The 13596-nt window shown below is 24.1% G+C and overlaps 1 protein-coding gene across 1 annotated transcript in view; it reads right to left on the bottom strand.

Moving 5' to 3' along the window:
* Positions 1 to 13596, bottom strand: part of LOC129610367 (peroxidase-like) — an 87475-nt gene that overhangs the window by 30192 nt on the left and 43687 nt on the right. Inside the window, exon 2 of the mRNA XM_055522936.1 lies at positions 12540 to 12634. The gene's annotated coding sequence lies outside the window, so the exon portion shown is untranslated. The remainder of the gene's footprint in view (positions 1 to 12539; positions 12635 to 13596) is intronic.

Here is a 13596-nt window from a genome sequence, read left to right as displayed (position 1 = left end):
TTTTTATTTATTCTTTGGTTTATTCAAAAAAATTTAATGACTTAATGTATAAAATCGAAAAAGAAAATTATAAATAAGAAAATTAAAAAAATATTTTTGAAGAACGGCATAAGTTAAAGTTCAAGTCATCAGACCTTTTTTTATATATATATACATACATATTTTTATTTTTGTAAAATTAAAACTCTAAATTCTATAGCAAATATGACATGAGTCTAAATTTGGTTGGTTGTAAAATATTTTTGGTTCTATATATGAAATTGAATGACCTACAAAATGACCTTTTTTGTTTTTAATTTTAGAATCTAAAATTTTCAAGGAAGATTATTTTTTGTAAAACAATTTTTTACAAAATTTTTTAAAATTGCGGCCGTATTGGTGACTTGATTATTTTTTACGCATTAGTAAAATGTGATTTTTTGCTATAGCCCCTTTAATTTAAAATTCTAAACTGACATCAATTAAACTGAAATTCAAAATTAAGTTCAAATTTACATATTCGTTTTTTAATGATTCAGACGTGCACTAAAAATTCTAAATTAAATCTTTTTATAAATGCTGATAAATCTGCAGAAATTAAATACTTTAATTTTGCAGATTTGTAAAATCATAAAATTTTAAATCAAAACTTATAAAAAAGGGGTCGTAGTCGAGCAATTCTTTAGTAATTCACATTTTACTATTGTTTCGGGATGCATTTTTTCTGCATAAGCGGGGGTGGGATAACTTTTATTATCGAACATTCTTTCTTTCTATAGCAAAACTTTTTTCGAAAATGCTATGTTGGCAGATTTTACAAATCGGGTTTAGCGAGCGTAATTTATTTAAAGTACGCAGTCAAAATTTAGTATTTAAAGATTTGTTAATTAATATCCCCAGGCGTCAATTATCAAACGCATTGCGAATTACTTGTTTTTAGCTACAGTATATATATATATATATATACTGTAATATAGCATTTTATAGGTTATGGTTATTTTACTACAATATTTCACTTGCATAAATATTGTATGTGCAAAATAATGTTAATTTAAAAATTTTTGTAATTTCATTTTTATTTGTTTATTCATCATGCAAGGTTTAAAACATTATATTATGAATTATGTTTTCGTATATGTACATACTTATGTAATTTTGCTTTTAATTTCATATATTATAAGTTTATTGTTCAGGAAAGAGTTGTTAATTTCAAAATTTTTAATGTTTATATAAAATTCTTTGAATTCTTTAACCCAACGAAATTAAATTAAAATGGTTTTTTATTTATTTTAACTTTGTTTTAAATACAACAATCTCATTATTGCACATATTATATGAGGTTAATAATTATTTACCCAGTATTTTTTACATACTTTATGTTTTGTTCACTTAAATTCTAATTCTAATTTGCTTACATAGACTTAAATTTATTCAAAAAATGTTAATTTGTTCAGCTTATGTCCCTGTGTAATTTTTAAAATTTTTTTTACTTGACACTATTTATAGTAAATATGTATTTATTATGACTATGTGACACGCTCTTGTATGGTTTTTAACATGCTGTGTTGTGGTTTAAACACGTCATGTTGCTATATGTATCCGAATTATGTACATGCATTGTAAATTTTAATTTTATGCATGTTATTATACTTACACATGTATATATTCATTATATACAATAATATATGACAAATAATTTACATTATTTCATAATTTTTCAATTAAATATTCTTTGCATATTCAATTATTTTAAATTATTTTAATTTAAAATAATAGAAACTCATTTTTAATTGAAAATTTTTGAATTACTGTGAACTTTTTTGATGTAGAATATTTTTATTTAAAAAGGAAAAAAATATTAGAAAAAAATTTGGTTTTCTGAATTTTATTTTTAGTGAAATTAAACTTTCTAATATCTGCCTAGCTGCCCAGCTATTTAATAAAAACGCAAATTTGGATGATATCTGACCATTGGTGCAGTGGTTATGGCACCGGCCCTTTAACCGAAGGGTCTCGGGTTCAAACCCCGGTCAGGTCACTATAAAAATTATATTCAATATTATATAACTTAATATGCAATACTAATAAATATTATACAAGTAATTTTCAAATATTCATAATATTCGATACTAAAGACTAAGAAAAAATAAACAGTAAATATTAATAACCTCAAATAATTAATATAAATATGACTACGGCAGGCTAGTCACCTACCTAGTTAAACTCTATGACGCTATGAAACTAGTGCATGAGAAATCATGCACTAGCCCTATGCTCCTTCTAGGAGTGAAGAAGGAAAAAAAAAAAAAAAAAAAATTTGGATGATATATCACGTTCTGTTTTCGTCTAAATCTGGAATGTTATGCCTTCCGAATTGTATAATGTATTAAATAATTTATATTGTACTTTGATATGTATTACCAATATGCACTATAGTTAATAAAATATTACTCGAAAATTAGTGTTATGTCAATTTGAATACCAGACATACGAGTAGCATTAATTTTTGACTTTGACATGGAAAGTAAACTGAAGTCTGGAAATTTTAAAAAGGATGACTATTAATACTTAATGGATGACTAATAAAAAATAAATATTTAAAATGTTTGTTTTTGCTTGACAATACAATGTCATTGTACAGTTATTTTTGGATTTAAAAACGATTTAAGGGCGGTTTGAAACCTTTTTTTTTTTTGAAAAAAAAGTATATGTACTACCTTAATTTTTTTACTGTGATTCTGTTCATTTAATTCACAATGGGAATCATAACGAGATTAAAATTTTAAAAGCATAAAATTTTTTATACATCTTCAACTGATAAGAGTATTTAAACTATGTTTGTACATATATGTATGTGCAAAACATAAAAAGTATAAATCAAATTTTACACATTTTTGAAAATTTAGTTGTGTTCGGAGCTCTTGATCTTTCTAGTCATAAATATTATAAAGCGTTATAGATAAATATGAATATTGAACATCCATTCATATACCCAGAGTCTTATATGGATGATCGTAAAAGTGAATATGTTTTTAATTTCAAAATCTAATGCGGTGATATTGTTTTTATCTTTTCACAATTTTCTTTCTTCTAGCGGCAAATCACAGTTTAGTTTTTAAACTCAATTAAATGGGTATAATAATGTACGACGCACCAATGCTATTGACATTTTTTTTCTTATAGACTATGATCAGAGCAAGAAAATAAAATTTTCTTTACCTAATGTGACGAAAAAAGAATAACTTTTTAATTGTTTTGTTAAGCATTATATCTGAGATTTATTTGAGAATTACATACAAAATTTATGAAATAGTTTCTTATTACTTTTAGATAAACGACAATTAATTTCGTTTGTTTTTATATTAATTGAAATTCCAATCAAATAATCTGGTACATTAACAACAATTATATTGTCAAAATTTAAAAAAAAAATATTTTAAAAAATATTTAAGAATTACTTTTTGTATAGCGATACGTTTAATTAATTTTAATTTAATTTATTAATAAAAAAATAAAATTAGAATTGTTTTACGTAATATATGTATGTATGAATTGTTCATAAAATGGCCCCACAAAGTATTTAGTTGAGTATTTGTTACAGAACTTAGTCAACTTATTAGTCAATGAACTGAAGTATTAAATCAAATCATTAGTTAAAGAAATAGTCTTTAATCTCCTAATATGGATGAGTGCATTGAATTTTTGATGTCATGGTTTGCAACTACGTCATAGGTTCTAAAATAATACTACTACAGATCTTCAATAAATTTTTATTTTCAGTTCTGTTTAAATAAAATGTGATCTTGATGTTTGATTTCGTATCAAAACATCAAAATGACGACTGTTATTGCACGGTGGTCTACAAAAATATTTTTAAATTTTTACCATAACAATCGTTTTCTACAATGTGTAATTGATGTTACGAAATTTACACGGAATTAAGTAAAATCCACGTAGTAAAAAACTATAAAACAATATTTAAAACGTTTTTGATTACTAAATTACAAAACGTATAAAATTTTGGAATTATCCTGAACACCACTGTGTGTCTTGTGAATCCAAAATATTACAAAAAAAAGTTCACTAAATCAATTGTAAATTCATTCCATATTATGCGCTCATACATATTTGATGGTATTTTTTAAAACCATTCCATTTGAATGGTTGAATCAATTAAAAATTTCATTTAAAAAACTAAATAGAAAATAATACAAAAAAAACAATGATCGTAATTAAGCGCCTTGTGATGTTTTAAATGAGTTCATGTCAAAATAAAATATGTTGTATTTTATAAAATAATGATGAAAAATTACAAAAGTAATGAGTTTAGGGAAAAAAATTCTACTTGTATATTAAAAAAAAATTGATAATTGTTTTTAAAAACAAGTTTTCTTCAACTTTTTAAATCAAGCGCAAGTATTAAAGGCAAATTCTCAAATATTAAACGCAATCACGTTAAACTAATTCAATATTGTACTTATGACCGTTGATATGACAATTTTATGTATATTTTCTTCTACAAAAATAAATGCATTTCTTATAATTCTTGTTGCTCGTTAAAAAATGAAACATGTACTGCATTCTCAACATCTTTATGGAGCAATTTCAGAAATTTTTAGAAAATTCACATGTACATATGCATTTTTCTTAAGAAATCAATTAAACTTGTATATTTATGCTAGCTAGGGATAAACATAAGAAAAAGAATATATTTAAATACAAAATCCTTCAGGGATTGAAAGAAGAATTTATGAAATTTCTGGGCTTTAATAGAAACCAGTAAACTGTTAATAGAATACTGCTGTATTGCGGCTAGTTAACGTGATATTGTCGACCCAAGGGTTTCCTAGACTATTATCAGTTAGGCTTAGAGGTGAGGGTACTTATAAAGTTTCTGTCGAGTGATTTTGATACACCGTTTCATGGAATATGAAGTTTTTATCTATAAGAGAAGGAAGTACCTCTGGTCTGGTACGTCGTCCAGCAAAAGTTTTGAGCGGCAGCGCATGCGTGTCAAATTTGTCACAATTTATAATATATTTAATCTGTGAGAGTACGACAATAAACTGCATGACATAACAAAAATAAAACAAAAATTAAACTTAAATAATTTTATCCCAAAATTTGATCATATGTGCAAGCAATATATCGTATAAAATTCCATACTAAATATAATTAATTGTTAATCTAGATCATTTTTGGTAAATCTACACAGTTACACTGTAGTATAATATTAATATATGAATTAGAAGTAATTAACTTACATTATGATCTAAAGTGCTACTCAACTTATAATGAAGTTATTAAAAAAAATTACTATGTTCGGGCCAATATGTATTTTGATAAATTGAAATTCAAATATTTTGCCTTTAAAATAACTGTTATAATTATTCGCTTTCTGTATATAGGAGTTTAACTGTACTCATAGATTTCCAGTTTAAAAAATGTTATAGTGTTATAATTTTAAATTACAAGAATATTTGAGATTTTGTATTAAAATATTATACTGATAAAATATAAAATAAAAATGAACTAATTAAGCGTTAAATTAAAGTTCATTTAATTATACTAATTAATAAGATCAATTTTTTATAAGGATTTTGTTTTGTAAAAATCACTTTAAGCGGTTATTTTAAGTGGCTAAATTTAATAAAAATGTTAGTTTTAATATTGCAATTTGCTGCGATTGTAGGTGCATTAGTACGTACATACTTAAAGTAGTGTAAATTGGTCAATGTGTATTGTATGCCACAAAAGTTGAATGTGTAATGCTTATAACGTCACCATATAGATCAAAACTATTCTAAATCCAACTTTTTGCAATTTTTTTTTCGTTTTGAAGAAACGTGCGTAAACGTATGGTGTGTTTTAAAATTTCTAAATAAAAATTAATCTTGAAAGCATATTTCTTTTAAAGCAGAAACATTTTGTCTGCGCCTATTTTGTTCGCACTTAGAGAAGTTTTGAAATTTTTTGACTTAAGATGGATAAGTACATATATTCCTTTATATACCGTTTCATCGCTTTCCTGGAAAATTTTTTAAATGCGATTTAGGATATTGCTGATCTAAAGTGACGAATTAATAATTTAGCTTATGTAATAATTACTAATACATACCTACATACTTTTATAATATTGAAATAATAAATTATTTTATTTATTTGGCCCTATCACAGTTTTAACCTCGCCACACATTTAATTTCAAAAATAATTTTAAAAATTCGAACATAAATTTCTATGAAATGTTTCGGTGTTGGTTTCTTAAAAATATTTTAATTATTCTTGAAAAAAATAATGTCACACATAAAGTTAAATATGAATTCGCTGTAGGCAATTTCAGTAGCTGATTTTGGAAAAATCTTTGTGTTTTTCTATGTGTATTTGAAAAACTATGTGAATTGAAAAACTTCACAATAAAATGAATGAGAAAATTTTTGTTGTTTTTTTTTCATACGGATATTAAAAATATTAAAAAAACGTCGGGAAAGAATAATTAAATGACAAAACTAGCAAATTCTTTAAAGGGTAAACCAGAAATAATTTTTTTTTTCGTTTCAAATAAGAATTTATTGGTGTCTACTCTATTATTCCTATAGAATAGATAATATAATTCTAATCTATTAATAGTTACTACAGAATTAATCATATTTTATACACCAAATTACCTTGTTTTGTGATTTTTAAATGTTAATATAAAGCTTGTACAATTAACGAAATATTAAATTTGAATAGTATTTTGCACAATACATGGTGTCGAAAAAATATATGGATTGTGTTTAATTTTATTTTAATAATTGCTAAAGAAATTGTGAATTTGCATGTAACTTTTTTTGTTGGCAAATCACTTTTTAAATATAGTTTTATGTAAATGCTACCACAACTATGTTCGAAGAGGCCATTAAGAGAGATTTGAATTTTCAGAAAATTTCGGGTGGTATACCAATTATGCCTTGTCATCGAAAAAAATACGAATTTTATTATCAAAGAACATAGATTGGTTGTAATCCGAAAGAAAAAATGTCTAGAGGCGTCAAATTATATGGTTCTAAATAGTCAATGGACTAGACTAAAATAAAATTCAAATTATTTACTGAACGTAACTAAATAAATTTTTAATGCTTTCATCATTCACATAACGTACATTTTTGGGATCGATAATTCTTCGCGCTAACGGAAACTACGCTCTAATAGATTCCGGGAAAAATATGGATATGAAGAAATTCCATAAGAGATTTCTACATCAATAATTGAATTATTCAATAAGCCTAATTGCAAAAGCATTATTTGACTGAAACCCATATGATAAGGTTCTTTAAATTTTCTAGCTCTTTAGCGTAGTATATAATTTGATTAAATTTAGGGTTCGAAATGTTGACAGAAATATAAATTTCTTTACCTTAGTTATCTAGTAAACTTTTTTGAAAATCCTATTTCAAACTAAATCTTTTTACGAGTCTACAAGTAGAGAAACGGCGGTATGCAACATGCATTTATTTAAACAATTTTTATTAATTCTAATTTTTTTTATTCTCCATAAATTTTATAAGAAATTATTAAATAACTTACAAGTACTGAATTATATACAGAAAATAAATACATTTTTAAGTACTTTATTTGGATTAACGAGAAGAAAAAGCAATTCGTGAGCTTTGACAGTGACACTTTTTTTGTTCACATATGTTTATGGTATGTTGTACAGTAAATATTTTCATAATAAAATTCAAAATACAAATGAAATTGTCACGACATAAAATTTAAATATGTTGCAACAGGTTGTGGAACAATCATTATGCTTGATTACAGATTTTAATTTAAGTATACTGAAGTATGTACGTATATGTGTATTTATATTCTGTATTTACATAATTTCAAAGTTAAAAAGTGAATTATTTTGTTTTATAGCTTTTCCTAAGTAGTTTATTGCTATTAAAATATAGAAAATAATGTGTGTAAGTGAAAAAGTGGAAATGGAACAACTTTATATACTCAAGTAATCATAAATTTTCAATTACTTTAAATATATTGACAATTAGTTCTTTTATATTAAGTGTACATAGAGAATAATGTTTAAAGAAATAAATTTGTAATTCTAATTTTATTTATGTATAATTAAAATATAAATCTTTTGAAAATAGAAATAAACTAAATCATTAATTGAATCAGGATATGAATAAGGATCTAAAAGAACATTATAGGTGAATGAATAAATTATAACAGTTTTTATTACAAAACTATTCAATTGGGTTATTTTGAAAATTAAGTTTTAACCATACATATAAATATATGTATATGTACGTAATTTGCACGCAAATTACATATATGTACATATGAATGATTTCTGGTAATAGTACAAATTTTACAAACTAGAAATCTTAAATAATAATAATTAGTTTTCGTTTTTAGATGAAGATTTTTGATGAACATTTATAGTATTACATGTAAATGAACTGCTTGATATAGCTACAAAATTATTGATATTTGTTTGTATGGAAGAAAAGTATGGCACCAATTTTATAACATAGACTGTAGCTAGAAAACGAGCACATGTGCAAATATCGTTTAAAGAATGGATTGTCCCTGAAAATATTTACAACTATTAGTGTAACTCCCTGTATAATTTACGGATGAAAAAATATTTATATTCATAAAATTCATCCGTTTGCAGCTGTTCCTTTTTTCAATATATTTATCAAAAAATGTCGGTAGCCGGAAATTGACGATTTATATAGAAGTAGTTCGTTTCGGGCTATAAAATGTTAAAATAATATAAAAGTTTTTAAATTTACATTTAATTTAACATAATATCAGAATTTCCTTGCAAATATTGAATGATATATGTACATAGAAATTATTTCTCAGTAATTTTTCACTTTTCTTGCTATTGTTTCAAAATATGTGTATATGCAAATATTTAAATGAAGTTGTACTACAGGATGTTTTAAAATTTTTTTATAAATGTATGTAAAGACATAATTTAATATATAGTTAAATGTCAAGTGTTTGCAACTTTATTGATCGAAAATGAAAATTTATTTTAAATTCATTTAGTTTTTTTTACAAAATCTTTACAATATCGCATCAAATAAATTCAATTATACGTAATGTACGTACAATATTTCCAAGTTGTATAGTTTTAACTTCTTCAGGCTTCAATGTCCAATTTCCTGTTAACGTAATTACAACTTCCTCTAAATGAATGTTAAATATACATATTTAGAGTTAAGACAATTGATTTAATGAAATCAATAATTTTTAATATTAAATTTAATATATGTAAACTTACATTTCTAACATATTTTTATACCAATAGTTGAATAGTTAAATAATTTCTTTAATTTGAAACTTTCTCTCTAGAAATTTCTTTTTTTTTGGTTTTTACATTCATTGTAAAATAATACTGAATATAGAGTAGTTTTGTTAGTGTTAATTGATCCATTTCTCATTTTGTTTCTTTTTCATCTCAGTCTCAAAAATTTTATTATTCAATTATGAAAAAAAAAACAATAAAATAAATTGAGAAGGAAATGAATAGGAAATGTCGAAGTTTTAACTAATAAATAATTCCGTTTATTTCATTTTATTTTATAAATTCAGCTGGTTTGAACACCTTTATAATACAAAATCGTTTGTTGTAATAGTATGTATCTGATTGTTGACATATTTTTATTTTTTTTGAACAATTTTCATGCGTGCACTTAATATTGTGTATGGGTGCTTTTACATGTTACTTCTCAATGAACTTTTTAGTCAATGATGCGTTAGATAACCGAAGAAGAAAAGTGTGCAAATAAATAATTATACACCTGTTTTTCTTTAAAGTGTGATAAATTAATATTTTTCAAATTGATTCTATTAAATAACAGGTTGTTGTACATCTTTTTTTTACAAATTTTTACGTAACAGTATTTTACAGTGTACGTACATATTATGTTTAATTTATTTTATTTGAACAAAAAATTTAAACTTAAACTCAACATTAAAATTTAGGATTATAGAGCCTTTGGAGTTCTGTAACTGTTTTACATAGAATAGAACAATCAATGATTTTACCTATACAATTCGAAAAAATATTTTCTGTGGTTTACGGGCAGGTTATATAATAGGTACAATCTACTTTAAAGGCGATGCTGATCCCAATTTTACTGTCGTTGCCGCTATGTCATTCAATTATTTCAAAATTTATGTAGTCCACAACACAAAAGCTTTAGATTTGAATAACATATTGTTTAACGTGCTGGATTGTGAACATTCTGCCCGAAGTATGTTAAAAAATTGATTTTATTAAATTGCATTCCTTTGAATGGTGCTAAAACAAATGTAATTTAATTAAAACCGTAGGGTAATATTTAGTCTGGGTTATATTTAAAAAAAGTTACATGTAAATTCGCAATTTTCCTTTAAATTTAAAAACACTAATAAATCACCCATATTTAGAAATTATATTTGTTAACCGTGTGACTCAGAAGAAGTTGGTTTTTAAATGAAGATGTATAATAAAAATTAGATGAAGTCATATATTAAAATATGTTACTGTGCAGTTCATTGCGTGTAAAATTTTCTTGTATCTTCTATAATTTTATTTTGTTTTTATGAGTTTTAATATTTTTGAAATTTTAATTTATAATATTCAATTGTAAGTTAATTTGTCTTTTTTCAAATTTGTTTTATTCCACCTATTTGTATTATAAATTTGCAAAATTATAAAATTTGCTTTTGAATCATGTATATATGAATATGAATTTGTGTCGGAATAATTTTGTAGGGCATTTGAATAAAATCCAGAAATTATTTAACAAATGTATGTAAAAACGTGTTGTGTGGAATTTTGAAAATATACGTAAATGATGAAACCAATTGAATTCCAATTGATCAATTTTTAATTACAAAATTTTATAAAATTTATTTGATTTTAAATTAAAATTCGGATAAAAAAAGGACTCTCCTTTCGCTCGAATTAATAGAATTTGAAAAATTAATTTTATTTAAAGATAACATTCTTTCCGTGAAGCAAATTTTAAATATATGGACATACTTGGTCAAACAAGTATTTTAGTAATTTATTGTATTTTACAAATTTATTTGAAATAATAGTGTTGTTAAATATTTAAATTCTTATTAAGTTTTTTATAATGATCATGACACTTAAAATATATTTCATACAGAAAATTTTCAATAATTTTTCTTAAAAACTACATTTAAAATCTACTTTTGAAACTTTTGATTACAAACTTATGTACATGATGGTCCTTGTTCTACAAAATTTTTATAGTCTAAAAATAATTATGAAGTTCAAGTAATTCATTTTAGAAAAATATATAATATAGTGTTTAATTAAAAATCTTAATTTATTCAAAAATAAATGTAGGTTTTCATATTGATAAATCATTAATGATTTTTTTTAAATCGGCGTTTTTTTCAATTTCAGTCACTTAACCATAATAAAGTAAAAAAATATGCGTGATTAATTTTTTTACTGCCTATTAATGGTTTTTATTGCACCTTACGCTTACAGTATTTATAAACAAGTAAAAATGTTTTAGTCGACCTTAGCCGATTGAATTATACCCTATACCATGCCATAACAATCTTATTATAAAATTGAAACCTTAATAGGTTTCGCTAGCTGAAGAAAATTTTTGAACAGTTGATTGATTAAAGTGATAGCTGTTCCAAGCAGTTAAGCCCTATCACTAAAACTTCTAGAATGTACAATTTGATATATGACTGCCAAACGCAACTAGATTTATTATTATTACAAATATTTGAAACAATTAGGGTTGTATCGTAGTGACCCAAACCCGCTGTTTGAATTGGTCTAATTAAAATATATAGCAGGTGGCAGAAAGGAAAGCATTTCGAACAGTTTGTATACTTTTTATTTTTAGTTGTCGTGCGAATGGACGGAAGGACATGTCTTAGCAAGAATCTATGCATGTTCGTGATTTAGACGACTTCATTCGGTGGTTATAATACATAAGTTTTACCATACATAAGTTAGTATATACATTAAAATGTAGGGTATATAAAATGCAAATGTAATATACACGCTTTTTGCGTATTGAAAAATTGATTGATTGAAAAATTCTTATTACCTATAAAATAAAAAAAGTTGTTTTAATAACAAGAAAATTGTTATTATGACAAAAAAACTGTTATTGTAGCAACGCATTTTGAAGAATTGTAAAATTTTAATTTCTTAAGATATTTATTAACATTAAGTTAAGGTTTAATTTTATTGTTTTGTGTGATATTTAATATTTTAATTATCTTTAATTAGCAATTTATTTATTTACTTAAGGATGAATTTTAATAGTATAACTGATGTAAATTGTTTTTTATAAAATATTTTTATTTTGATAGTTATCATTATTCCTTTATGTAAAACAAGGTATAAAGTCCGGACTAATTTTTTACTTGTTCCAAATAACTTTATACCTAGAAACTTTATATTTGCACTAATTTTTGCGTAAAACTGATTGGCTGATCACAAAAATTCAAAGTTATCGAAAAAAGGCGGAAAGGTTATTTTGTATTCAAAATTATGTGTTGTTTGACTTACGTTTTTGACTACAATTTTATTCAATAATGTGGAAATGTTCACTTGCGTTCGCCTTCAGAATTGTTTTTAATAATAAGTCCCAATTTTCATACAATCTGAAATAAAATTAAAATAAACATGAAAATTAAATTTAAAACTTTAATAAATTCTGTCATGTCATTAACTCTAAGACTAGATGGGGATTAAATTGCCGCTAAAATTGAATAAATCTTAAGCATTCTGTCTTAATGAAGAAAATTTCACAGTCTTCATCATATTTTGTTCAACACTTAAAATACATTTTAAAATAAATGAAGCGCCACAATCCGAACATATTTCTTATTATATCGGTAAAGATTCAATGTGCATCTTTAAAGGTAATTGTACACACATATAAACAAATTATTTCATTTTATTATTCAAATATAGAAAATTTTTGCATAGTTTGTCAACTGAATTTGAAAATCTGATATGGAAAAAGCGTAATTTAGCAAGAATTTTTGACTTAGTGCGCGGGAATATTTTTTTATAGTAACATATAAGGTATATCTACATTACTTACTCTATAAATGACCATAAATAATTCATTAGATGCGCGGTTTACAAATAATTCAGTACAAATTATTTTAAAAATTGTTTAAAAATTTCTTCTTACTGACCAAATATTAAAGCTTGTTCCAGATTATCTAGTACTATTGCTTGTTATTGTAATGAAAGAAGCTTTTAATTAAAATTTTATAAATAAGTAAGGTACCTGAAATCGTTTCAAGCTTTTTTTTAATTACGTTGCTCACTTATGTGATGAAAACATTATTTAATATAGTGATTAAAGTTTGAAAAATTTGAAAAATTTTCATTATATGTATTTGAAATCGTCGCGCACCTAAAAAAAGTATAGTATTTAAAATTTTATTCAAAATAAAATTTGTACGCGTGCTTTCTTAAGAGACTTTAACAATATTTGAATTATATATGTAAATGTTAAATTTTTGGTCACTCATTGCATAAATGTTGAAAAATGGTTAAAATAGAATTAATTAAAAACTACTTACTTTTTTACTAATGAAATTTCGTATTG

Source organism: Condylostylus longicornis, unplaced genomic scaffold, assembly GCF_029603195.1.
Source record: "Condylostylus longicornis isolate FDR11 unplaced genomic scaffold, ASM2960319v2 ptg000004l, whole genome shotgun sequence".
Lineage (NCBI taxonomy): Eukaryota > Metazoa > Arthropoda > Insecta > Diptera > Dolichopodidae > Condylostylus > Condylostylus longicornis.
Note: the sequence above shows the minus strand (reverse complement) of the source record. Positions and strands in the feature narration are given on the sequence as shown.